We start from the raw sequence: 26014 nt of genomic DNA, 5'->3' as shown, positions 1-26014 counted from the left end.
CTGTGGTGGCTGAGTACTGGGGCAAAAACTTCAGGTAGCACCCAGTCATGCCAAGGAAGGAGGCAACCTGTGCTGCAGAGCTGGGTTCTGGGATGATGTGAATGTCATCCACGTTTGACTGGAGTGGGGATATACCGTCAGCCGACAACCGAAACCCCACAAATTCAATCTCTGAAACAGCAAAGACACACTTTTCGCCATTCAGTGTGAGCTTGTGTTTGCTAGAGCCGTGAAAACTTTGTGAAGGCGTTCGTCATGAGTGGAGGTCGAGGGCCCATGCACGACGATGTCATCCAGGTAGATGGCCACCCCAGGAATGCCCGCGAGCACAGAGGACATTACCCTTTGGAAGCAGCTGGGTGCAGAGCTAAATTCAAATGGCATCCCGGTGTACCGAAAGACGCCAGCATGTGTCACAAAAGCAGTGAGGTCCCTGCTGCTGGGGTGGAGGGGAACCTGTAGATAGCCCTGTCGAAGGTCCAGTTTCGAGAACAGGATGGAACCATAGAACTGCACTGTGAGTTCCTCTGACGTGGGCAGTGGATATTTGTCAGGGATTACGGCCTTATTCACTGCTCGAAGATCGACACAGACGCATAGACCACCTGAATTTTTCGTTGCGCCCACCAGGTTGGAGACCCATGGGGAGGCATCAACTGGTTTGATGATGCCAGCTTCCAGTAGCTGCTTTAGTTCAGCTGTGACCCCGTCACGGAGAGCAAGCGGGATGCGGCGCAGTGGCTGAATGACGGGGGTAACGGTGGAGTCAACCATGGGCTGGTGGGTGAAGGCAGTCAGGCAGCCTAGACCCTCGAAGAGTGCTGGCCATGTATGGCGCCACGGTGAGGCGACGTGCAGAATCGCAGACCCGCCAGTGTCCAAGAGAGAAAAACCCAGGTCAGTGAAAAGATCCAGCCCCATAAGGTTAGCTCCTTGGCGTGCCACATGAAAGCAAAAATCTGGGTGCTTAACAGAGCCACAGCCTCATCATATGTTTGGATTGAGTCTGCTGTGCATAATGTCCCAAGAACACGCTGGCCCTCTGCTCCCAAGCAATGGGATAACAGTGCCTTTTTCCGTGATGTACTCACATTTTCTAGCCCAAGAGCAATGAGATAGGTTTCAAAGGATTGTAACCAGTGAACCCATGGGATCAGCGGCTCACCGGGTAGTGCAAGGAAGGGAGGAGGTGGTGGAGGAGAGATTTCAGGCATCCTCGCCGCCAAATGTTGCGTTTGCAAAGATAATCCAGAGGCCGTAAGTAGAGTTCAGTTCATGTTGCCTTTTAATGGCTGCTCCACACAGACACTCCCAGGCAAAAACAATCGAGTACCTATCACCAATGTCAGACATAACACCCACAACCACCGATCTACAACCTGCTCCCCTACCGTGATCACAGCCCCCCCCACAAACACCGATCTACAGCGTGCTCCCCTCCCGCGATCACAGCCCCCCACAAACACCGATCTACAGCGTGCTCCCCACCCATGATCACAGCCCCCCACAAACACCGATCTACAGCGTGCTCCCCACCCATGATCACAGCCCCCCACAAACACCGATCTACAGCCTGCTCCCCACCCATGATCACAGCCCCCCCACAAACACCGATCTACAGCCTGCTCCCCTCCCGTGATCACAGCCCCCCCCACAAACACCGATCTACAGCCTGCTCCCCTCCCGCGATCACAGCCCCCCCCACACACACCGATCTACAGCCTGCTCCCCACCCATGATCACAGCCCCCCCACAAACACCGATCTACAGCCTGCTCCCCTCCCGTGATCACAGCCCCCCCCACAAACACCGATCTACAGCCTGCTCCCCTCCCGCGATCACAGCCCCCCCCACAAACACCGATCTACAGCCTGCTCCCCACCCATGATCACAGCCCCCCCCACAAACACCGATCTACAGCGTGCTCCCCACCCATGATCACAGCCCCCCCACAAACACCGATCTACAGCCTGCTCCCCTCCCGTGATCACAGCCCCCCCCACAAACACTGATCTACAGCCTGCTCCCCTCCCGCGATCACAGCCCCCCCCACACACACCGATCTACAGCCTGCTCCCCTACCATGATCACAGCCCCCACAAACACCGATCTACAGCCTGCTCCCCTCCCGTGATCACAGCCCCCCCCACAAACACTGATCTACAGCCTGCTCCCCTCCCGTGATCACAGCCCCCCCCACAAACACCGATCTACAGCCTGCTCCCCTCCCGCGATCACAGCCCCCCCCACACACACCGATCTACAGCCTGCTCCCCTACCATGATCACAGCCCCCCCCACAAACACCGATCTACAGCCTGCTCCCCTCCCGTGATCACAGCCCCCCCCACAAACACTGATCTACAGCCTGCTCCCCTCCCACGATCACAGCCCCCCCCACAAACACCGATCTACAGCCTGCTCCCCTCCCGCGATCACAGCCCCCCCCACAAACACCGATCTACAGCCTGCTCCCCTCCCACGATCACAGCCCCCCCCCACAAACACCGATCTACAGCCTGCTCCCCTCCCACGATCACAGCCCCCCCCCACAAACACCGATCTACAGCCTACACACCTCCCGATTGCCGGGGAACATTTCGTCCAGCATGAAGAAACAACACAATCAGTGACCGTTCGTCAAATCACTTAAAAGTCAGAGACAAATGAACTGATACCACAACACCCGGCATTTGTGCAGGATGGGTCCCAAATGATTGTAGTGTATGTACCTTTAAGAGAGAACTGCTTTTACAGCTCCTGTATACTGTAGTACCGGCAGTGACCACACCTATATATAAGCCTTGAGCATGTCTCTGTACTGTTAGTCTTTAGACTACCTTCCTCCAGTAAACACCTGTTGATTGTTAAGTTACAGCCTCTGTATAGTTATTGGAAAACATCATACTTTAAGAATCACAGATTCAACAGTGGCGATGAGGTCGATTCGAATCTACCTGCAACTCTGCATTTCCTTTCAAGGATTCGCTCCGGGAGGGCGGTGGAAATAAGTCGAGGCCCGAAGCACGGGCATCGACCACGAGCAACCGCCCAGTCATCCGGCAGAGAGTGAACATCGCAGGGGAGGCTGTTGAGAGCCGGGCTTGGTTCTCTAGCCACGACGATCCAGCAACAGACTGGCAACAGGTACAGTGCAGACCCTTCCCGGACAGTGGCGGCTGGAGCCGACCAACGGCACAGAAAAGGCCGAGCAGCATCGATGGGGTAAGAGAGAGGGTGAAGCGCACAGGGCGCAGCCGGGGGTTGAAAACCGAACGGCGTCGAGGAGAAAAAAAAAAGAGAGAGAGGGTAAAGCAGCAGCCGGGTTCAGGACCGAGCGGCGGCAACGGGAGAGGCGCACAGGAGAATGCGCAGAGCACAGCCAGGGCTCAAGGGCTGAACAGCATACGCGGGGGAAAGAAAGGAAGCGCGGGAGATGCCATTGAGCTGCGGAGAAGAAGGGAGAGCGCGGGAGACGCCATTTTAGAAGCCGCAGCAGAGAAGAAGGGCGACCGCGGGAAGAAAGGAAAGCGCGGGAGATGCCATTTTGTGCCAGCGGAGAAGAAGGGAGAGCGCGGGAGATGCCATTTTAGACAGTTTAATCACACCCAGGGATGCCGAAGAGTGGCAGTGTCACTGCGTTCGACAATGAAGTCGAAGATTGGGCGACATATGTGGAATGCATTGAGGTGTACTGCAGGGCGAATGAAGTGCCAGATGCTAGGAAAGCACTGGTTTTGTTGAATTCCATGGGTGCAAAAACTTATGGCTTACTGCGAAACCCAATAACCCCAGAGTTGCCAGTGGATAAGAATTTCAAAAGCATAGTGGAAATCCTACAGGACCACTTAAACCCCACACTGCTGCTGATAGCAGAAAGATTTAAGTTCCACAAAACGAACCAGCATAAAGACGAAAGTAATGCTGGGTACTTAACGGAACTGCGCAAGCTATCGAAACACTGCCACTTTGAATTGGGACCAGCAGATACGTTAAGGGACAAGTTTGTGTGTGGGCGTCAAAGTGAAGGAACCCAGAAATGGCTTCTATCAGAAAAGGATCTTATGCTGGACAAGGCTTTCAGCATGGCAGTATCACATGAAGCAGCCGCACAGGGCGCTGCAGAGATACAACGGCGACCGCAAGAATATGGCACCAATGAAATGTCATATGGAGCAGGGAAGTGTTATCGCTGCGGCAGAACAACACACGACCAGAAGGATTGTTGGTTCAAGGACCAAGTGTGCAGACAGTGTGGAAAAGCAGGACACATAGCAAGAGTCTGCAGGTCAGTGAAGAAAACCAGCAGCAAGAAATCTCCACAGGAGAAGTGCAAAAAGGTACACAAGGTGATGGACAGTAGTTCAGACGAACAGAAAAGTGATACAGACTCCGGAAGCAAGGAGCTGGGTTGTCTGAAACTACATAAGGTAATCAAAATGGAGGATCACCAGACTATCTGGGTCACGCTCAAGATAGACGGAGTCCAAGTGAAAATGGAATTGGACACAGCATCAGCCCTAACAGTCATAAACGAAAGGGACTACAAGCGGCTATTTTCACATATACCCTTGAAAGCTACAGAGATTGTCTTGAAGACGTACACGGGGCAAAAAGTCGACCCCAAAGGAAAAATAAGGGTGAAAGTGATATACAAAGGCCAGGAAATACCTAAAATGGACCTATATGTATTGCCAGATGGAGGACCACCACTACTAGGACGTGAATGGATCCGGAAGATACAATTAGATTGGCATTCCATACAGGCACTGAAGGTTGAGGCCAAAAAGGATGACGACGTCACACCTGGACGACTGTCAAAAATGCTAACTGATGCACAAGAAGTGTTCCAGGAGGGACTCGGAACACTAAAAGGCATAACAGCAACGATTAAAATAGAGGAAAATGCAAGCCCAAAGTTTTTTAAGGCCAGACCGGTGCCTTATGCGATCCAACCAGCCGTCGAAGCAGAGCTGGAAGGGTTGGAACGTTCAGGAGAACTGTCCAAAGTAGACTGGAGCGAGTGGGCTACACCCATCGTTCCTGTAATGAAGAGGTCGTTGAGTAATATGCCTGGGGAACCAAAGAAGGTCTGCATCTGTGGGGATTTTAAGGTGACAGTGAACCCAGTCCTTCACACGGTACAATATCTGCTTCCACGGTTTGTGGATATTTTCGCCTCGCTATCTGGAGGTAAATGCTTCACCAGAATTGATCTAGCCCAGGCGTACTTGCAAATGGAGGTAGAAGAAGCCTCGAAACAATACCTCACGATCAACACTCATAAAGGTCTCTACCAATACAACCGGCTGGTGTTCGGGGTAGCATCGGCTCCGGCTATTTGGCAAAGGGCAATGGATCAAGTCCTGCAAGGGATTCCAGGGACCCAGTGTTATTTGGATGACATCCTGGTCACGGGCAAAAATGACAGTGATCACCTCGCCAACCTGGAGAAGGTGCTCACTAGATTAAAGGAATATGGGCTACGAGCTAATCGCCACAAGTGCGAGTTTTTCCAGAAGCAGATCTCGTATTGTGGCCACGTTATTGATGAAGAGGGGTTACATAAGTCCCCTGAAAAGATTGAGGCAGTAGTCAAGGCACCAGCACCGGAAAATGTGTCACAACTGAGGTCGTTCCTCGGGCTGGTGAACTACTACCATAAGTTCTTATCAAATTTGTCTACAGTATTACACCCACTGAACACCCTACTGCAAACGGGGGTACCATGGAAGTGGAATGACGAATGTAAACGAGCTTTCCAGAAGTGCAAAGAATTGATCACATCAAAAGAGGTGTTGGCTCATTTCAACCCAGCACTACCAATTCGGTTGGCATGTGATGCATCACCCTATGGTATTGGAGCGGTGCTGTCGCACAAATTCCCAGACGGGTTGGAGAGGCCAGTAGCGTTTGCGTCTCGGTCACTAACCTCAGCCGAGCGTAACTACGCCCAGATCGACAGGGAGGCCCTCAGCCTAGTATGGGGAGTAAAAAAATTCAACCACTATCTGCATGGGCAGAAGTTTACCTTGCTGACTGACCACCAACCACTTGTCTCCATCTTTAATCCAAAGAAGAGTGTTCCGGTGATGACTGCACAACGACTACATACATGGTCACTTTTTCTAGGGGCGAACCAATATGAAATAGAGTATAAGGGCACGAAACAGCATGGAAACGCTGATGGGCTATCATGCCTGCCACTGCCTACGGTGGAGGAAGCACCAGCATTGGACCCTATCGAAATATTTTATTCGTCGATAATTGAACGATTGCCAGTAACTAATGCGGATATAGAGAAGGAGACCCGCAATGATCCGACACTGTCTCGGGTATATGATTTGACGGTGAAAGGATGGCCAACACATGGCGACTCACTGTTGCCAGCATTCTCATCCAGAAGAGAACAGCTGTCTGTATGCCAGGGGACAGTGATGTGTGGATCCCGAGTGGTAATTCCACCCAAGTTAAGGGAGAGAGTGCTCAATGAGCTTCACGAAGGTCATCTGGGAGGGGTGAAAATGAAAAGCCTTGCTAGGGCTTATGTGTGGAGGCCGGGGATCGATCAACAAATCGAGGACCTAACAAAGAGCTGCTCAGGATGCCAGAAGGTCCAAAATGCACCACCACATGCCCCTCTACACCCATGGGAGTGGCCCTCCTCTCCATGGCAACGGGTGCATATTGATTTTGCTGGTCCATTCATGGACTCAATGTTCTTAATAGCAGTGGATGCGCACTCGAAATGTCCTCAACCACTATGGAGAAAACGATTGCTGTCCTACGGACCATATTTGCCAGGAACGGCTTGCCAGAGCAGATTTGCTCTGATAACGGACTACAGTTTGTGTCCGAAGAGTTTCGGAAATTTATGAGAAGGAATGGGGTAAGGCATTACACATCCGCCCCGTATCATCCAGCCGCAAATGGATTGGCTGAGAGGTTCGTACAAACCTTTAAAAAGGCGATAAGGGCCATGTGCAATGACGAAATTCCACTACAGCATAAGATGGACAATTTCCTGTTAGCCTACAGAAATGCGACACATGCAGTTACCAACCAGACCCCGGCCATGATGTTCTTTAACCGAAGGTTGAGATCTCGTCTGGATTTGCTCAGACCAAATGTGCGAAGAAATGTTGAGGATAAGCAATTCCAGCACATCAATGAGAAGCCGACAAGGAGCTTCAATGTAGGACAACCAGTCTTGGCCCGCGACTACCGAACAGAGAAATGGCAACCCGGAACGATATGCACACAGCAGGGGCCATTAATGTACACAGTGGATGTCGGGGAGAACATTGTGAGACGCCACGTCGACCAGATCCTAGCGTCATAGGAACGAGTCAACCCCATGTCTCGCGTCCCTGGGGATGAACCCGACATACCGGTAGCATCTACCTCAGAAACAGTAGCAGCGGAAACTGATGAACTAACCGACGAAATGGGGCCAGAATCGCCTCCGCACCAAGAACAAGAACCTCAGGAAAGGCGCTATCCAGAAAGGATCAGGATGCTGCCCCAAAGACAGAATCTATAAATGGACTATTTCAGTTTAATGTGCATGTTAAAGTGTTAACTGTTATTTGAATGTTATGGGTACTGTTAATCTAAAAGGGGAGGAATTGTAGTGTATGTACCTTTAAGAGAGAACTACTTTTACAGCTCCTGTATACTGTAGTACCGGCAGTGACCACACCTGTATATAAGCCTTGAGCATGCCTCTGTACTGTTAGTCTTTAGACTACCCTCCTCCAGTAAACACCTGTTGATTGTTAAGTTACAGCCTCCGTCTAGTTATTGGAAAACATCATACTTTAAGATTCACGGATTCAACAGTGATGAAGCCAAATGTAGCAGTTCCGTAGATCGAGGCATTTTAATGTATCACATTGTCCAATATCATGAGGCCGCACAAGGGAGTATGGCAAGGCTGGATGGCATTTATTTTAATGTAAGGAGCCTTTCGAGTAAGGCAGATGAATTGAAGGTGTTGATGAACACATGGGAGTATGACATTGTTGCTATCACAGAGACATGGTTGAGCTAGGGGAAGAACTGGCAGCTCAATATTCCAGGGTATAGAATCTTCAGGCGAGACAGAGGGGGGTGTAAAAGAGGAGGGGCTGTCACAATATTAATGAAGGAGTCAATTACTGCTGTAAGGAGGAATTATATCTTAGCAGGTCCCTCTAATGAGGCCATATGGGTAGAACTTAAAAACAAAAAGAGGGCAAGCACTTTGCTGGGAGTGTACTATAGTCTCCCAAACAGTCAGGGGGAGATAGAGGAACAGATATGTAGGCAAATCTCAGAGAAGTTCAGAAATAATAGGGTAATAATAGTAGGGGATTTCAACTTCCCCAATATTAACTGGGATAGTCAGAGTGTGAAAGGCTTAGAGGGTGAGGAATTCTTAAACTGCATCCAGGAGAGCTTTTTGAGCCAGCATGTAGAAAGTCCTACAAGAGAGGTGCGGTACTGTACCTAATTCTAGGGAATGTAGCCGGGAAACTGGTAGAAGTGTCAGTAGGAGAGCATTTTGGTGACAGTGACCATAATTCGGTGAGATTTAAGGTAGTCATGGTAAAGGGCAGAGATGGACCGGAAATAAAGGTTCTAAATTGGGGGAAGGCTGATTTTAATATGATAAGGCAGGATCTGGCCAAAGTGGACTAGGATCAGCTACTTGTAGGAAAATCCACATCAGAGCAGTGGGAGTCTTTCAGAAAGGAAATAGAGAGAGTACAACGCCAACATGTTCCCATAAAGGTCAAGGGTGGGACCAACAAGCCCAGGAAACTCTGGATGTCAAGGGATATACAAGAATGGATTAGGAAAAAAAGGGAGTCTTTTGGCAGATACAAAGGACTAAAAACAATGGAAGCCATAGACGAGTATAGAAAGTGCAGGGGGGTACTTAAAGAATAAATTAGGAGAGCGAGGAGGGGACATGAAAAAACACTGGCGGGCAAAATAAAGGAAAATCCCAAGGTGTTTTATAAGTATATTAAGGGCAAGAGGATAACCAGGGCAAGAGTGGGGCCCATTAGGGACCAAAAGTGGCAATCTGTGTGTAGAGCCAGAAGATGTAGGTGAAGTTTTAAATGAATATTTTGCATCTGTGTTCACTGTGGAGAAGGACGATGTAGGCATAGAAATCAAGCAGGGGGATTGTGATATACTTGAACAAGTTAGTATTGAGAGGGAGGAGGTACTAGCGGTTTTAGCGGGCTTAATAGGGGATAACTCCCCAGGCCCTGATGAGATGTATCCCAGGAGGCTGTGTGAGGCAAAGGAGGAGATTGCAGGGGCTCTGACACAAATTTTCAGAACCTCTTTGGCCACAGGGGAGGTGCCAGAGGACTGGAGAACTGCTAACGTAGTACCATTGTTCAAGAAGGGTAGTAGGGATAAACCAGGAAATTACAGGCCAGTGAGCCTAACATCAGTGGTAGGGAAATTATTGGAAAAAATTCTGAGGGTCAGAATTAGCCTCCAGTTGGAGAGACAATGATTAATCAAGGATAGTCAGCATGGCTTTGTCAGGGGGAGATCATGTCTAACCAATTTGATTGAATTTTTCGAGGGAGTGACAAAGTGTGTGGAAGAAAGAGGGTAGTGCAGTTGATGTAGTCTACATGGACTTCAGTAAGGCTTTTGACAACGTCCCGCATGGGTGACTGGTCAAGAAGGAAAGAGCCCATGGGATCCAGGGCAATTTGACAAATTGGGCTTGCTTTTGTTACTGGGGCGGGCTGGGGTCGTGTAATCCGCATTTCGTGTTAGCCACCTAATTCTAAATCGATGCGGGAGAATAATGCGATTTTAACTTAATTGGTCAATTGAGTTCCAACGTGTGGCAACCCATGGCCAATGAGTTTTTCCGGTCTGAAAGTCGCCTCCGATGATGTCATCATTGCTGCTACATTTAAGGTCTGCAACAAACCTTGCTTCTTCTGCAGACTGCCAACCTTTTGGCCTTTGCAGTGAGAGGCACCAGCAGGAAGAATGGCCAGCCAGAGACATAGGTCTGCACCCCGCTGCCATGACGTTGCCCTGCACACTTTAGTGGAGGGAGCAAGAGCACATAAAGAGGTGCTCTTCCCTTCTTCAGGGAGGAAGAGGCCTCCCCAGCAAACCAAGGTTGTGTGGATCCAGGTGGCAGAGGAGGTCAACACTTTGTCAGTAACCTGCAGAACCTGGCTTCAGTGCAGGAAGAGATTTCATGACCTTCTGCGCACTGGAAAAGTGAGTATGAATTTCCCATCACCCTCAATCAGGTCCCTATTGCCTCTCCTCACCAGCATTCAGCTTTAGCAATCTCTTCCTCCACATCCCACTTGACACTGACATCCATCTACCCTTACCCATTCTCTCTCTATGGTCACATTCACCTAACTATTCGACTATGCAGCCCTTACACTCCCTATTACTGTGATGCTATGAAAACAACTGACCACACACAGGGAGGGCCCTTGGTCTTGCCACCTCACTCCATCTTTGTCTCCTTCTAAGCATCTATGCTATGGATTCTCTACACTCACTCCTTCATTCTCACTCAACCTCCACTTGTCTCCCTCATTGCAGGAAAAGAGAGCTCACAATAAGAGAGAAAGAGCGAGGGCAGGAGGAGGGCCACCCTCAGTAGCGCACTTCATCCCCTGGGAGGATGCGGTCCTGGAGATCGTGGGAGTGGAGGACGATGCGCAATTGGGGGACGGACAGATGGGTGCATCACAGCATGCTGGTGATAGAATAGTTTTCCATCTCTCTCAATGACATTGCATGAGTCACTGATAATGATTCTGAAGCTCTAACAGATGGACTTATGATCTTCTGCAATATGCAATGTGCATGTAATCTTGGCATCACATCTCTGACTCTTTCTTTTACTCCCCCAAAGGATCATCGCAAGCACCCGTCCTCACCATCCAGGAGGAAGAGCCTGAGCATCCAGACCCCTCAGAGGAAGCTGCAACCTCAGAGGGCGCAGCGGAATTCAGCACATCGAGCACCAGCGCAGACACTCACACCTCGGTGGGACCATCGTGAGATAGAGTAGTGTTGTCACCTGATGTATCACAGCTCACAAGTGAACATAAGCAGATGTGGAGACAGGGACAGCAGTGGAGAGTCCTAGTCAGAGGGCGCAGGACTCTGCCAGCTCGGCTCAGCTGCATGTCGACCCTCTGCCTCTGGGTCCATCTATAAGATCAGCGGTGCTGGAACTCCAGGAACAGATGCAAGAGTGTCTGGCAGGTTTTGTCTCCAGGGTTGCTGCGAGTGTGGAGCGAATGGAGGAGTCCATTGCGAACATGAGCAGAGCCTTTGTGGGGTCATTGGCGCATGAATGCATCACCATGGAAAGGATGGCAACCGCCATGGAGGTGACAAGTCGCCAGAGTGCAGAAAACATGGTGAGTGTTCTGAATAGAATGACATCTTTGGAGGAGCGATGGTCATCTATTGAACAGAGAAACCAGACCTTCATGGAAGTCCTTCTGAGTAGGATTGCCAGTGCAGGTACAGGGCCCCATGGCCCCCCTGATGTGCAGCAAAGTGCTCTCAAGCCACTTGCAAGCGCTGTGGGGGACCTGACCCATGAGAGGGAAGTTGGTGGCAGACATCAAGGAAGTGGGGGCTCCTCTTCAAGCGCTCACACTTTCATGCCACTGCAGAGCCCTCATTCAGAGCCCCACCAGAGTCCACACCCATCTGAAATCGGCATCTCAACCCCTGCACAGCCGCAGGAGCAGCAGACTGTTGACGACCCCACACAGGTTCACAACCCCAGAGGATGCCCGCCAAAGGTGTCGAGACAGGAGCAGCAAGAAAGTGAGCAAGGGGCCTCCACATCTGCTGAAGCCACAGGGGAAGCACCACGTAGGAGCATTCGTAAGAGAAATATACTGCACAAATAGTCACAAGGGTAGTCACTTGGGTGAAATTTGATGTTTTATGTTAAAAAGCCATCAGATGATTACTGTAAATAAAAAATCTGATGGCTACTGCTATACTTGTGGCGTGTGTCATTTTGCGAATGGGACTTCCACATTGAGGGCTTAGGATTACTTGGTATATGCCTCAGTTGAGGAAGCGCTCAGTGAAGGTGGCGAGAGGGATTTCCCAGGAGGTCACACTGGAGATGGGTGTCAGGCTCTATACTTCCACAGCTGTGGTTATGTCTTCTAAAAGTTCCCCCAGACCTGAGACAACAAAGTCCTGCCACCTGTAAATGATGGCTGATCAAATATCCTATTTAATGGTGGAGCTGCAGCTAATAGTCAGAATGCGGCTCACCACCATCTTCTCAAGGGCAATTAGGGATGGGCACTAAATGCAGGCCTAGCCAGCGACGCCCACATCCCATCAATGAATAAAAAAATTTTTTTTTTAATCCATTTGTGCTACCGTCAGGTTTCACCGTCGTGTTTCAGAACAGGCGAGCTTCACATCGGAAAAGGGTTAAAATCACCAAGACCTATCAAAATGGCATTGTAGAGGCAATTTAGTGCTTGTTAAAGGCCTTAATGGCCTATCCCACCTCTTGATGAATGTAGGAGGTATGATCAGTAAGTTCGCAGATGACACGAAAATTGGTGGAGTGGTAAATAGTGAGGAGAGAAGCCTCAGGCTACAGGACGATATAGACGGGTTGGTTAGATGGGCAGTACAGTGGCAAATGGAATTTCACCCCGAAAAGTGTGAGGTGATGCATTTTGGGAGGACTAACAAGGCAAGGAAATACACAATGAATGGTAGGACACTAGGAAGGACAGAGGATCAGAGGGACCTTGGTGTGTATGTAAATAGATCCCTGAAGGCAGCAGGACAGGTAGATAAGGTGGTTAAAAGACATATGGGATAGAAACATAGAAGATAGGAGCAGGAGTAGGCCATTTGGCTCCTCGAACCTGCTCCGCCATTCAATGAGATCATGGCTGATCATCCAAACTCAGTACCCTGTGTTATAAATCTCATAATTCTTCAAGAAACTACTTGTGAAATAACGCTGGACGGCCAGCTGGTGGCGCGGTCCAAGGAGTATAAATACTCGGGCGTCGGCCCCAGCTTGCCAGGGACATTTTGTAAGACAAGGAACTAGTGAAGTACAACTAGACCTCCATGTTCTGAAACAAGTTGATTAAAGCCTTGCTTTATACTCAAACCAAGTGCGTAGTGAGTTTTATTACATCACCCTGTCCCTGCCTTCTCCCCATATCCCTTGATCCATTTAGCCTTAAGAAATATATCCAACTCCTTCTTGAATATATTTAATGAATTGGCCTCAACTGCCTTCTGTGGTAGAGAATTCCACAGGTTCACCACTCTCTGGGTGAAGAAATTCCTCCTCATCTCTGTCCTAAATGGCTTACCCCTTATCCTTAGACTATGACCCCTGGTTCTGGACTCCCCGGCCATCGGGAACATCCTTCCTGCATCTAGTCTGTCTAGTCCTGTTAGAATTTTATAAGTTTCAGTGAGATCCCCTCTCATTTTTCTAAACACCAGCGAGTATAAGCCCAATCAACCCAATCAATCCTCATACGTCATTCCTGCCATCCCAGGTATCAGCCTGGTGAATCTTCGCTGCACTCCCTCCATGGCAAGAACATCCTTCCTCAGATAAGGTGACCAAAACTGCACACAATACTCGAGGTGTGGTCTCACCAAGGCCCTGTACAACTGCAGCAAGACATCCTTGTTCCTGTACTCAAACCCTCTCGCTACGAAGGCCAACATACCATTTGCCTTCTTAACCGCCTGCTGCACCTGCATGCTTACCTTCAGCGACTGGTGCACAAGGATACCCAGGTCTCGTTGCACTTCCCCTTCTCCCAATCTATTACCGTTCAGATAATAATCTGCCTTCCTGTTTTTGCCACCAAAGTGGATAACCTTGCATTTATCCACATTATACTGCATCTGCCGTGCATCTGCCCAATCACCCAACCTGTCCAAATCATACTGTAGTTTCTCAGCATCCTCCTCACAGCACACACGCCCACCCAGCTTTGTGTCATCTGCAAACTTGGAGATATTACATATAGTTCCCTCGTCTAGATCATTAATATATATTGTGAATAGCTGGGGTCCTAGGACCGATCCCTGCGGTACCCCACTAGTCACTGCCTGCCACTCGGAAAAAGGCCCATTTATTCCAACTCTTTGCTTCCTGTCTGCCAACCAGTTCTCTATCCAAGTCAGTACCTTGCCCCCAATCCCATGTGCCTTAACTTTATATGCTAATCTCTTACGTGGGACCTTATCAAAAGTCTTCTGAAAGTCCAAATACACCACATCCACTGGTTCTCCCTTATCTATTCTACCAGTTACATCCTCAAAAAATTCCAGTAGATTAGTCAAGCATGATTTACCTTTTGTAAATCCATGTTGACTTTGTCCGATCCTGTCACTGTTTTCCAAGTGCTCTGCTATTACATCTTTTATAATGGACTCTAGCATTTTCCCCACTACCGATGTCAGGCTTACCAGTCTATAATTCCCCGTTTTCTCTCTACCACCTTTTTTGAATAGCGGGGTAACATTAGCTACCCTCCAATCCATGGGAACTGTTCCAGAGTCTATAGAATTTTGGAAGACGACCAGCAATGCATCTACTATTTCTCAGGCCACTTCCTTAAGTACCCTAGGATGTAGATTATCAGGCCCTGGGGATTTATCGGCCTTCAATCCCGTCAATTTCCCTAACACCATTTCCCTACAAATACTGATTTCATTCAGTTCCTCCCTCTCATTAAACCCTATGTTTTCCAACATCTTTGGGAGGTTATTTGTGTCCTCCTTTGTGGAGTCAGAACCAAAGTATGTATTTAATTGGTCAGCCATTTCTTTGTTCCCCATTATAAATTCCCCTGATTCTGACTGCAATGGACCTACGCTTGACTTCACCAATCTTTTTCTCTTCATATATCTATAAAAGCTTTTACAGTCAGTTTTTATGTTCCCAGCAAAGCTTACTCTCATATTCTATTTTCCCCTTCTTAATTAATCTACTAAGGGGAAAAGTTCCTTTCTATCTACCCTATCTATGCCCCTCATAATTTTGTACACCTCAATCAGGTCCTCCCTCAGCCTTCTCTGCTCTAAGCAAAACAACACCAGCCTGTCCAGTCTCTCCTCATAGCTGAAGCACTCCAGCCCAGGCAACATCCTGGTGAATCTCCTCTGCACCCTCTCCAATGCAGTCACATCTTTCCTATAGTGTGGCGACCAGAATTCCAGCTGTGGCCTAACTAGCATTTTATACAGCTCCATCATAACCTCCCCGCTCTTATATTCAATGCCTCAGCTAATGAAGGCAAGTATCCTCAAATAGGACCTCAAAGTTAGTAATGCTACCAGTGCCATGTCCTAGTCAGAGTAGAAATAGAAGGATATTTCAGATGAATACGTGGCTAGAGGAATGGTGCAAGGGAAAGGGATTCAAATTGCTGGGACATTGGAACCGGTTCTGGGGGAGGTGGGACCAGTACAAAACAGGTGGTTTGCACCTGGGCAGGACTGGGACTGATGTCCTAGGGGGAGTGTTTGCTAGTGCTGTGGGGGAGGGTTTAAATTAAATGGCAGGGGGTTGGGAACCTGTGCAGAGAGACAGAGGAAAGGGAAACAAGGATAGAAGCAAAAGACAGGAAGGAGAAAAGCAAAAGTGGCAGTCAGAGAAATCAAGGGTTTAAATCAAACATGGCCACAGTAAATAATAATTCCAGCAGGTCTACGAGTGTTAAAAAATAAAAGCCTGAAGGCTTTGTGTCTTAATGGGAGGAGCATTCATAATAAGGTGGATGAATTAGCTGCGCAAATAGATGTAAACGGATATGATATGATTGGGATTACGGAAACATGGCTCCAGGGTGACCAAGGCTGGGAACTCAACATCCAGGGGTATTCAATATTCAAGAAAGACAGGCAAAAAGGAAAAGGAGGTGGGTAGCATTGCTGGTTAAAGAGGAGATTAACACAATTGTAAGGAAGGATATTAGCTCTGATGATGTGGAATCTGTATGGGTAGAGCTGAGAAATACCATGGAGCAGAAAGCGTTAGTGGGAGTTGTATACAGACCCCCAAACAGTAATGCGGATGTTGGGGATGGCATTAAAGGGGAAATTAGAGACGCGTGCAATAAGGGCACAGCAGTTATCATGGGTGACTTTAATCTATATATAGATTGGGCTAACCAAATTAGTAACAATACTGTGGAGGAAGAATTCCTGGAGTGTATATGGGATGGTTTCCTGTACCAATATGTCGAGGAACCAACTAGAGATCAGGCCATCTTAGACTGGGTATTATGTAATGAGAAAGGAATAATTAGCAATCTTGTTGTGCGAGGCCCCTTGGGGCTGAGTGATCATAATATGATAGAATTCTTCATTAAGATGGAGAGTGAAGTATTTGACTCAGAGACTAGGGTCCTGAATTTTAATAAAGGAAACTATGATGGTATAAGGCACGAGTTGGGTAGGCTTGATTGGGGAATGTTGCTCAAAGGGTTCACGGTGGATAGGCAATGGCAAACATTTAAAGATCGCATGGATGAACTACAGAATTTGTTCATCCAAGTTTGGCATAAAAATAAAACAAAAAGGGTGACTCAACCGTGCCTAACAAGGGAAATTAGGGATAGCATAAGATCCAAGGAGACGACATATAAATTGGCCAGAAAAAGCAGCAAACCTGAGGATTGGGAGCAGTTTAGGATTCAGCAAAGGAGGACAAAGGGATTAATTAAGAGGGGGGAAATAGAGTATGAGTGTAAGCTTGCAGGGAACATAAAAACTTACTGTAAAAGCTTCTATAGATATGTGAAGAGAAAAAGATTGGTGAAGTCAAGCATAGGTCCCTTGCGAGGATTCCCCTCTACTGTGGTTGACACAGCCCTCGACCGTGTCCGTTCTATCTCCTGCACTTCTGCCCTCACCCCTGCCCCTCCCTCCCAGAACCACGATAGGGTTCCCCTTATCCCCACCTTTCACCCCACCAGCCTCCACATTCAACAGATCATCCTCCGCCATTTCCACCACCTCCAAAGTGATCCCACCACCAACCGCATCTTCCCCTCCCCTTTAAGTGTTCCGTAGGGACTGCTCCCTCTGAGACACCCTAGCCCACTCCTCTATCATGCCCAGCACCCCTTCCCCTTCGCCCGGCACCTTCCCGTGCAAGCACAGGAGATGCAACATCTGCCCTTATACCTGCCCCCTTCCCACTGTCCAGGGCCCCAAACACCCCTTCCAGGTGAAACAGCGATTTACTTGTACTTCACAGAATCACAGAAACCCCACAGTGCAGATAGAGGCCATTTCAGCCCATCGAGCCTGCACCGACACATATCCCACCTGATCCCCGTAACCCCTACACCAACACACATCCCACCCCCGTAACCCCACGTATTTAATCCCCCTAACACTAAGAGTCAATTTATCATAGCCAATCAACCTAACCCGCACATCTTTGGACTGTGGGAGGAAACCGGAGCACCCGGAGGAAACCCACGCAAACACGGGGAGAATGTGCAAACTCCACACAGACAGTCGCCCGAGGCCAGATTCAAACCCGGGTCCCTGGCGCTGTGAGGCAACAGTGCTAACCACTATGCCACCGTGCTGCCCTTCTTGCAATCTAGTATACTGTATTCGCTGATCACGATGTGGTCTCCTCTACATTGGGGAGACCAAACGCAGATTGGGTGACCGCTTTGCGGAACACCTCCGTTCAGTCCGTCAGGGTGACCCCGAGCTTCCGGTCGCCTGTCACTTTAATTCACCACCCCATTCGCACTCAGACCTCACTGTACTCGGGCTCTTGCATTGTTCCACGGAAGCTCAACGTAAACTCGAGGAACAGCACCTCATCTTCCGATTAGGCACTTTACAGCCTTCCGGACTCAACATCGAGTTCAACAAGTTCAGAACATAACCTCGGCCCCATTACATTTTTGCTTATATTTTACCCACATCTTTGTTTTGGCCATTTTCCCTCTCCCTTTTTTTTTCTCTCCCACATGGCAGCTGTCCTCATTCTGCCAGAACATTTCACACCTAATCTAGAGTCGTCTTTTGTCTCCACTAGTTCTATCACCATCTTGTCTCGTTTTGAATACCTCTTAATGTCTCTTCAATTCTTTTGTTCTCTCCCAGCCCTGCCTTTCGATCGATTTCATTTCCTTTCCAGTTTTGAAAAAGGGTTAGACCTGAAACGTCGACTCTATTTTCTCTCCACGGATGTTGCCTGGCCTGCTGAGTTTTTCCAGCATTTTCTGTTGTTATTTCGGATTTCCAGCATCTGCAGTATTTTGCTATCATACTAGGTCCCTTGCAGTCAGAATCAGGGGAATTTATAAAAGGGATCAAGGGGTATGGGGAGAAAACAGGGACAGCGTACTGAATTTGGATGATCAGCCATGATCGCATTGAATGGTGGAGCAGGGTCGAGGGGCCGAATGGCCTACTCCTGCTCCTATCTTCTATATTTCTATATTTCTAGAGGGGTCAATAACCAGGGGGCATAGTTTCGAGGTAAGGGGCAGGAGGTTTACAGCTGATTTTAGGAAAAACGTTTTCACCCAGAGGGTGGTTGGAATCTGGAACTCACTGCCTGAAAGTCTGGCAGAGGCAGGAACACTCACAACATTCAAGAAGCATTTTATGAGCACTTGAAATGCCATAGCATACAAGGCAAGGGACCAAGCGCTGGAAAATGGGATTCGATTAGACAGGTCTCGATGGCCGGCGCGGTCACGATGGGCCGAAGGGCCACCTTCTGTGCTGTATAACTCTATGGCCTAGAAATTCGGTTGGTTGCGCCAGCGATTAGCGCCAAAAAGGGCCCGAGAATTGGGGCGTTAACCAATGTTCGGGCGGGCGCAATGAAGATAGCGACACCGCCCATATTGACTATACATTTAACGCCTGCGCTAAGTGTTAGTGCGCGCCCGCGTGCGTCGACAAATCATGACGTCATTTCAGCGTGCAACGCCTTTTAGGCGCCCCTGACCGGATATTCGGTGGCGCCCGGAACCTTTGCACCTAGCGCTATTAGTGACACTTCGATGGAACGTTACCAGGCCCTTCTCGGAGTCGGGGGCGCTATTTAAAGGGGACAGCTCTAGTATAAAAGCTGCAGCCACTTGGCCTGTTCATTGTGATCGTTGCTGGAGAGAGTTGGTGAGCTACTGTGGAGCAGATTTTTTTGAATTTAGCCTTAGAATACTTGGGACCTTCAGACCTGTCCGGAGCAGTTAGAGTGCTACACCTAACAGCGTTTTGACCGACTGGCATCGGAATGGGAGCTGCTTTGGAGGGCCACGTCCTCATGGCCGGACACTGTGAAGGGGCAGAGAGACGGCGGGAGAGAGGGCCGGGATTGGCCAGAAGGAGGAGGGGCAATGGAGGTCGGCCAATCCGAGGGTACGCTGCGAGGGTATTCAGGCAGCAGGTGTCATACCTTGACATGTCGGAGGAGCAGTGTGTGCGAAGGCTCCGATTTGGTAAAGAGGTTGTAACTGAGCTGTGTCACCTGCTTGCTGAGGATCTGCAGCCGCGTCTACGGAGCAGGACCTCTCTGTCGGTGGCCGTTAAAGTGACTGTTGCCCTCAATTTCTATGCCAGCGGATCCTTTCAGTCAGCCACTGGGGACATTGCGAATATCTCTCAGTTTGCAGTCCATTGTTGCATCCCGCAAGTGACAGCTGCCCTTTATAGAAGAAGGCGTCAATTCATCACCTTCCCTCTGACCCTGGAGAAGCAGGCGGAGCGCGCGCAGGGCTTCGCTGCCATTGCGGACTTCCCCATGGTGCAGGGGCGATTGATTGCACACACGTGGCTTTGCGGGCGCCATTACTGAATGCTGAGGACTTCCGCAACCACAAGGGGTTCCACTCCCTCAATGTGCAGCTGGTCTGTGACCACCGCCAAATGATCATGGCAGTCAACGCCCAATTCCCAGGGAGCAGCCACGATGCCTTCATCCTGCGGCAGACCTCAGTTTGTGACCTTTTTGAGGGGCCGGCTCGCCCACGAGGCTGGCTTCTTGGGGACAAGGGCTATCCTCTCTGCCCATGGCTCATGACACCACTCCGTTTGGCCGCCACCCCAGCAGAAGAGCTGTACAACAGCAGCCATCAGGCGACCAGGAACATTGTAGAGCACACTATTGGTGTTCCCAAACAGCGTTTCCACTGTCTAGACCATTTGGGGGAGCCCTGCAGTACTCGCCGGAGCAAGATGGTCACATCGTCATTGTCTGCTGCATGCTCCACAACTTGGCGATCCGATGCACCCAGCCAATGCCAGCTGTCCCTCAAGGTCCAGCAGAGCAGGCGGACGAGGAGGAGGAGGAGGAGGACGAGCAGGCGGACGAGGAGGAGGAGGAGGAGGAAGATGGGAGGGCTCCTGAAAGTGGAAACGCCATCCGTCAGAGGCTCATCAGGACTCGGTTCGAGGCCCCTCTGGCGGAATGATGGGTGTCATTCGTCCTGCGCACTTCGGATCTTTCAAAGCTTCTGAAGGCCAGCATGACTGTAAATAGTAACGTGTAACATTGCAAATTAAAACTTCTTTATTGTCAAAAAAGTCCTTCCTTCCAGCATAACAACGTCATGTCAACAGAAACCATAACGAACAAAATAACAGTTAACTCTTCGGCAAAGCCGCAAAACTAAACAAACCATTTCCAACAATCACAACAGGTGAGGGAGTCCTTGAATTTGGCCAAAGAAACGTCTCAGCACCTCCCTCTACTGCTGGCCCCTTGATGGAGAACGACTTCTCTTTCACGGTCGGCCCCTTCCCTCCCTGCTGCTCCTACGTAATTGAACCCCAGTGGCGGGGTCAAGGCTGGGGGATGCCTGCTGACTGTGTGGAAGCGCTGAAGCCCCTGAGGGATGGCCTGGATGACCTCTGGTCTTGGAGGGTGCGGACGCAGGCTGCTTGATCTGAGCATGGCTGGAAGCAGTGTGCCCTGCAGGTGGTGGCAGCTGCACTGCAGACGTACCAGCGGTGGCATGTGGAATGGTCACCTGCCGAGAGAGGACACCTGCACCATTGTCGGACAACACACTGGCTCTCTGAGGGGACCGGTTCGGCTCATCCGCCACAATCGACTGCTCCACTGATTCCTGGCCTTGTATGGTACTGGAAGGGCCCGGGGTGATCCCAGCTGATGCAGATAGGGTGGCTGCAGTGAGAGTTCGCGTTGCCTCAATCTGGGTGTGGACGAGGCCAGCAAGTGACTGCATGGCAGCAGTGAGGACCTGTGTGGCAGGTGCCAGTGCTTCGGAGAAGCCCTGGACAGTTCTTTCCATTGCTTCGGACAAGGCCGGAGCAGTCCGTTCCACTGCCTCGGACAAGCCCTGGACAGACCTTTCCAGGGATTGTCTGAAGCTCTGAACAGTCCTTTCCATAGCAACCTCGAAGCCCTGGACAGTCCTCTCCATTGCTGCCCCGAAGCCCTGGACATTCCTCTCCATTGCTGCTCCAAAGTCCAACACACTCTTTGCCAGTGTTTCTATCGACTGAGGCATCCTCCCCACTGCAGCCATCAGCTCAGTGTCCCTGAGCTGGGCCTGGGTGCTCATTTCAGCCAGGCTACGCACCTCCTCTGCACTCTGTGCAGCAGTCATCACACCCTGCCTTGCCCTCTGGGGAGCCGGTGGCCGAACTGGCCTACCCCCCTCGCGTTGCTGCAGGCCGCTTGTTCCGGCAACTGGCACATCATCAGAGGCTCCCCCCCTCCCCTCCAGGGAACTGCTATCCCCAGTCTGCAGATGTGTAGGCTCCCCTGAGGTTGGAACGGATGCTCCGGCTTCCTCCTGATCCTCGCCTCCAGAGGCACTGGCACTGGCAGCTTCAGGGCACAGATCCCGAGTTGGTGATGCAGCATCTGAAAGCAGGGAGGTGGAAGAGTGGCTTTAGCAAAAGGACAGGTTGGCGGCAAGGCATGCCAGATTGCAGCAAGGCTCTGACATGGCTGCACACTGAGAAAGCATGCTGGCGGGGGGACCAAGTGGAAGGAGACAGCTGAAAAAGGCGAGAGCCTTACTCTCGCTGTCGACAATGGGGTCGGCAGCTGCAGTGGTAACAGGACCACTCAGACGTCCTCCAAGAATCTGGTGCACTCTCTCCTCGAGATCCGTGAGAGTGATCACTTGCGGAGGTCCGCCACCGGTTCGACGCTGGTCCCTGAGGATCGTTGCCAGCTTGGACTGCAGGGGAAAGAAGGGGAAGTTCTGTTACATGATGCCCTGAGTGATCATCTCATGCCCCCCATGGTGCAAGAGCTCTTACATGATGCCTTGAGTCAAATGTCCATGTGTGTGCCCAGAAAGGGCCATGGGTGCTTGCTGCTGTAATGATATCAGCAAATAGTGATGTTATTTGCCTGTTTGATTATGATGCCTTAGCAGCATGATTGCAGGTATTGATTACTTATGCCTGACCAGCAGAGGTCATGTGACCGAGAGAAGCAAGGCAGTTAGTTTAGTTTCAATTTCGCTTTAGATGGATTTCTAACAGGATGTCTCCTGTAAATGCTGTTGAATTGAGTTTAACATACTTTAGATAAAAAGTCATTCTCTTTCATAAATGTCTCATCATTGAACCCACAAAGAAATCAATACATGGTGTCAGAAGTGGCTGAAAGAAATGAAGAGAATAAATCTGAAGTTAAATCAGCTCTCCACATATTAGCAAGCCAAAAGAGAACACCGTTGCTTACCATTGGAGAATAGCTAACGAAGTGTAAAATGGAAGGTTTACACCCACCGGCGACGCGTCAGTTGACAGGTAATGTGGCTGAAAATTGGAGGAAATTCAAACAACGTGTGGGGTTGTATTTAGCGGCAATCGGAGCTGATGAGAAAAGTAATAAAAAGAAATCATCACTGTTCTTACATGTCGTGGGTGATGAAGCGCTGGAGGTGTATAATAATTTCACATTCGCTACTGATGGAGACAAAATGAAGCTAGATAAAATAATGGAACAGTTTGAGGCCTACTGCATACCTAAACGTAACGTGACATTTGAGAGGCACAGATTTTTCACATGTGTTCAGAAAACGGGTGAGACTATTGATCAGTATGTGACTGAACTGAGAAACAGAAGCAAATCGTGTGAATTTGGGGGACTGACAGACTCGCTGATAAAAGACAGACTGGTGTGTAGTATTCCAGATAATGGTCTAAGGGAAAGACTGCTAAGAGAGCAAAATCTAGACCTGGGATAAGCCATAGCACTGTGTAGGGCTACAGAGACTGTGAAGTTGCAGGCAAAGGAGCTGTTCAGTGACAATAGCTGCAACGTGGATGCAGTGAGAATGAACGGACATAAACCGTTTAACAAAAAGAGCGCCAATGTGAAAAAAGAGGCGTGGCCAGCGAACGAAAATGAACGGGACAATCGAAAGACATGTAGTCGATGCGGTACACAGCATCCACCAAAAAAGTGTCCAGCATATGGTAAAAAATGCAATAGCTGCAACAGAAACAACCATTATGCCCGTTGCTGCAAGAACCAAGTGCAACAAAGCAAGGTCCATGCAGTAGATGAAAGCGACATAGAGGAGTTCTATGTAGATGTTGTGTCTGGAAACAAAAAAGAAGAAAAAAGAGACTGGATGTTGACACTAAAAGTGAATGACATACACATTCCATTTAAATTGGATACTGGAGCACAAGTTAATGTGATATCAGAGACTGATTTTAAGAAAATTAGACCCAGACCAAAGATACATGGAATAAAAGTGAAAGTGACAGGATACACAGGTACTGATATACCAGTGAAAGGAAGATGCATTGTCAAAGTAACACACAAGGACAGAGAGCACATGCTAGCATTAATAGTGGTGCCAAAGGATGTGGAAGCCATACTAGGTTTAAATGCCTGTGAGAGGCTGAACCTGGTAAAGAGAGTCCTCGTTGGGGAAAGCGAAGGAGAGACAGTCTATGATGAACTGAATGTTGCGTACACACCGGGTAAGCTGATGTATACAGCAGACACGTTGTCCAGAGCTGTTGACCCAGGAGAGCCCGCAAACACAGTGAAAAGACTGATGTACAAGGCAAAAGACAGTGGAACTGACTTCTACCAGAGCATGCTTGTATACCGCACAACGCCGCTCGAGTGTGGTATGTCACCAGCCCAACTCATTATGGGACGTCGGCTAAGGTCAAACCTACCCATCCCGGAGAACCTCCTGAAAACAAAAGAGGGGGAGAAAGTGAGGAAGTTCAAAGAACAACAGAAAGAAAAGCAAAAGTACTACTATGACAGAGGAACACAAAACCTACCTGAACTCCACACTGGTGACCAAGTAAGGTTCAAAGACAAAATAAACACATGGACTCAGAAGGGAACTGTCCTGAGTGAAGTTCAACCAAGATCATACACCATTCAGACAGATGAGGGTGCTGTTCTGAGAAGAAATTGTCGAGATCTTCTCATGGGACCAGCCACAGCAGGTCAAGAGACTGATACTGTTGAACAACCTGATCACACAGCTGAGAACCAATCATGTGAGGCAACAACTCAGATTCAAGGACAATCAATCAGAAAATCCTCAAGACACGTGAAGCCTCCTGAGAGACTCATTGAGCAAATTTAAGGACTATTGTTACAGAAGGAAGTAATGTTATCTTATTCTTTCTTCAAGTTCTAGTGTATTTACATATTTCATGTGAACACACAAAGCAAGGTTAAAAAACCTTGATCATGATAATGATAATGTAAGTTCATTAAGTGTTACAGTTAAAATGCAGATTAATACAAAGAAAACATGTTGTTAGTTAAAAGTAAAATACTTTTGTTTTAAGAAAAGGAGATGTAATGATATCAGCAAATAGTGATGTTATTTGCCTGTTTGATTATGATGCCTTAGCAGCATGATTGCAGGTATTGATTACTTATGCCTGACCAGAAGAGGTCATGTGACCGAGAGAAGCAAGGCAGTTAGTTTAGTTTCAGTTTCACTTTAGATGGATTTCTAACAGGATGTCTCCTGTAAATGCTGTTGAACTGAGTTGAACATACTTTAGATAAAAAGTCATTCTCTTTCATAAATGTCTCATCATTGAACCCACAAAGAAATCAATACAGCTGCCAGATGGCCATTGGGGCATCATGGCAGCAGGGTGCGCGAAGTCAGGTGCAGATGGAGGGAATCAGAAGTTTGCATAAACAACACTCACCCTAACGACCCGAGTGAGGTCGTTGAATTTCTTCCTGCACTGAACAGGGCTCCTGGTCACCATGCTGCTGGAGTTGACCCTCTGAGAAACATCCCTCCAAGCTCGGCGGTACTCCTTTTCATTCGGCCTCCTGCCATTGTCAGGATACAGAACATCTCGACGGCGCTCCACTGCGGACACCAACTGGTCCAGAGCCTCAGTGCTGAAGCGCTCTGCTCTCTGTCTCACCTTCTCCATCCTGACCAAGTTTTTTGCGCCAGAGAAGGGCGAGCGCCGATTCTGAGGCCTACAGGGCGTTGAGTGTGGGAGCTGAGGCTGACTGACCCACCCCTTTAAGAGCCGGCCAGCGCCTGGAAGTTTCATGGTTATCGGTAATTGAGATCACCTGCGCTGCGCCCGTCCGCACCGATATTGGGTAGCGCCGGAAGTTTTGCGCCTTAGGAGGCCCGTGCAATGTCTGAATTCGCGCCTCAATCCCCTTTGGGGGCGATGCAACCCAATATCGCGCCAGGCGGCGATAAGTTTCGTCTGGCTATAAACTTTGCGCAGCGCCAGTTCTAACGCCTCAAGCGGGGCTATACCCAATTTCTAGGCCTATGACTGTAATTGGGGTCAGCCGAAAATCCTAAAAATGAAGTGTTGCCACAGATCTCAGTGTGGCCTGAGCCAGTCCTTAATTCGGAGCCTCAAGCAGGTAGTGCAATTTATTCACTCTCTGTGTTTCCAATCTGTCCTCCAACCTTCTCCTTCAACCACTCACTCACTCAGCAGGGGTCTGGTTCTCCTGCCCGGCATCTGGCCAG

Source organism: Somniosus microcephalus, chromosome 10 (genome assembly GCF_052327205.1).
Source record: "Somniosus microcephalus isolate GS21.2 chromosome 10, FLI_Smic_1.0, whole genome shotgun sequence".
Lineage (NCBI taxonomy): Eukaryota > Metazoa > Chordata > Chondrichthyes > Squaliformes > Somniosidae > Somniosus > Somniosus microcephalus.
Note: the sequence above shows the minus strand (reverse complement) of the source record.